This window comes from Penaeus monodon, chromosome 43 (genome assembly GCF_015228065.2).
Source record: "Penaeus monodon isolate SGIC_2016 chromosome 43, NSTDA_Pmon_1, whole genome shotgun sequence".
In the NCBI taxonomy this organism is placed as follows: Eukaryota; Metazoa; Arthropoda; class Malacostraca; order Decapoda; family Penaeidae; genus Penaeus; species Penaeus monodon.
The window spans coordinates 2,186,308-2,188,807 of NC_051428.1; the positions used below are offsets into that span (position 1 = coordinate 2,186,308).

The 2,500-nt window shown below is 49.2% G+C and overlaps 1 protein-coding gene across 1 annotated transcript in view; it reads left to right on the forward strand.

Annotated features, from left to right (window-relative positions):
• Positions 1-2,500, forward strand: part of LOC119568071 (fibroin heavy chain-like) — a 68,020-nt gene that overhangs the window by 56,870 nt on the left and 8,650 nt on the right. The window lies entirely within an intron of this gene.

Consider the following 2,500-nt stretch of genomic DNA (forward strand, 5'->3'; position numbering starts at 1 on the left):
TCTTCCACTAACCACCTTTCCTTCTTTCCCTTCCCTTACCCTCCCCCTTCTACCCCCTCCCCCTCTACCCCCTCCCCCTCTACCCCCTCCCCCTCTACCCCCCTTCCCCCTCTACCCCCTTCCCCCTCTACCCCTTCCCCCTCTACCCCCTTCCCCCTCTACCCCCTTCCCCCTCTACCCCCACCCCCTCCTTCCCCTCCCTCCCCCCCCCCCACCTCATTCGTCCCACGGGACCGGCCTCGACGCCCGATACCCATCCCCGCCCATAATTTTCCCCTCAAAACGAACCCCATTATTCCAGCTAAATATAATCGCCAATTACCTGACCATCGCAAGGGAAGAAGAGGGGAAAAGTAAAGAAAACGGAAAAAATGGGTGAAGGAATAAAGAATGGGGAAAGTAAAGTAAGGGGGGGGGGGATAGGTGAAGGAAAAGAGAAAGGGAAGATAAAGAATGGGAAAAATGGAAAAAAAAATAAAAAGGGGAAAATAAAGAATGGGAAAAATAAAGGAGGAAAATGGGTGAAGAAATATTAAGAAATATATATATATAAAAAAGATGGATAAAAATAAAGAGGGTAAAAGTAAAGAATGGGGAAATTAAAGAGGGAAAGAAAGAAAGCGGGAGAGGCCATAAAGAAGATGAAATCAAGGAGGGAAGAAAGAAGGAGGGGAAAGAAGTAAAGAGGGAAAAAATAAAGAAAGGAGAAACATAAAGAAAAAAACGAAAGAGGGAGAGAATAAAGAAAAAAAACGGAAGATAGAGAGAATAAAGAGAAAAAAATGAAAAAGGGAGAGAATAAAGAGAAAAAAATGAAAAAAGGGAGAGAATAAAGAGAAAAAAAGAAAAGGGAGAGAATAAAGAGAAAAAAACGAAAGATAGAGAGAATAAAGAAAAAAAAACGAAAGGGAGAGAATAAAGAGAGGAGAAAAGAGTGGGGCAAAAAAATAAGGAGGAGGCTCGTATAAATCCTATGAGAGCGGTAATGAGGGACGTGAGGAGCAGATGCCGCTATTTCCGCCAGAGGTCATGAGGGGAAGTGAGGGGAGGAGGAGAGAGAGAGAGAGGGAGAGTGAGAGAGGAGAGAGAGAGAGAGAGAGAGAGAGAGAGAGAGAGAGAGAGAGGGAGAGAGAGAGAGGGGGGAGAGAGAGGGGGGAGAGGAAAAGGGGAGAGAGAGCGAGGAGGGGAGAGAGAGGGAAAGGAGAGAGAAAGGAAGAGGAGAGGGAGGGGGAAAGAGAGAGAGAGGAGAGAGAGTGGAGAGAGAGAGAGGGAGAGAGAGGGAGAGAGAGAGAAGAGAGGGAGAGAGAGAGAGAATAAGAGGGAGGGAGAGAGAGAGAGAAAGAGAGTAAGGGGAGAGGGAGAGAGAGAGAGAGAGTAGAGAGAGGGAGAGAGAGGGAGAGAGGAGGGAGAGAGAGAGGGAGAGAGAGAGAGAGAGAGAGAGAGTTTTAAGTTTTAAGTTTGGTTTGGATTCCATTGATACAATGGATATTCTTGGTGGACATACTGTCTGCTTGATTTTGCTCACGTGTGTCAGCTGCTGCTGACTCGGCGGAAACCCAGTCCTTGCCCGCCGTGGTGCCCCGCCACAGCAGTAACCTCCCGGCGACAGTTGCAATTCTCGCGCCTGGGCGGGGCGCGAACCGCCGACCCCTCGGATGAGAGGCCGACACGTTACCCCTGTACTAGCCCGGAAGGGAGGGAGAGAGAGAGAGAGAGAGAGAGAGGGAGGGGAGAGGAGGGAGAGAGAGGGAGAGAGAGAGGGGAGAGAGGAGAGGGAGGGAGAGAGAAAAAAGGGGAGGGGAGAGAGAGAGAGAGGGGGAGGGAAGAGAGAGAGAGAGGGGGGAGAGAGGGGAGGAAAGGGGGAGAGAGAGAAGGGGAGGGAAGAGAGAGAGAGGGAGAGAGAGAAGAGAGAGAGAGAGAGAGAGAAGAGAGAGAGAGAGAGGGGGAGGAGGAGGGGAGGAGGAGAGGAGAGGGAGGGAAAGAGAGAGGAGAGAGAGCGAGAAAAGAGAGAGAAAAGAGGAGAGAGAGAGAGAGAGAGAGGAGAGAGAGAGAGAGAGGAGAGAGATAGAGAGAGAGAGAGAGAGAGAGAGAGAGAGAGAGAGAGGGAGAGAGGGAGAGGGAGAGGGAGAGAGAGAGAGAGAGAGAGAGAGAGAGTGGAAGGTCAGAAGCAAATGCGGAAGAGAGAGAAGGAGAGAGGGCAATGAAGAGTAGAGAAAAGGAGGAAAGGGGAGAATGGGGTGGGGATATAAGGAGAAAAGAGGAAAAATGAAGAGGAGAGAAAGAAGAGGAAGAATGAAACGAGGGAAATAGAAAAAGAGAAGAGAAGTAAAATGAGGAAGAGAAAGAAGGAGAAGGGAGATGAGAAAGTGCGGAGGAGGAAAAAGGGATATAAGTGGAAGGAGAAAGAAGAAGAAAGAGGGAAGTGAAAGAAAGAGAAAAAAGAAAGTTAAGAAAAGGGGTAAAGGAGAAATGTAGGTGAGGAGAAAGGGGGGAAGGGGAA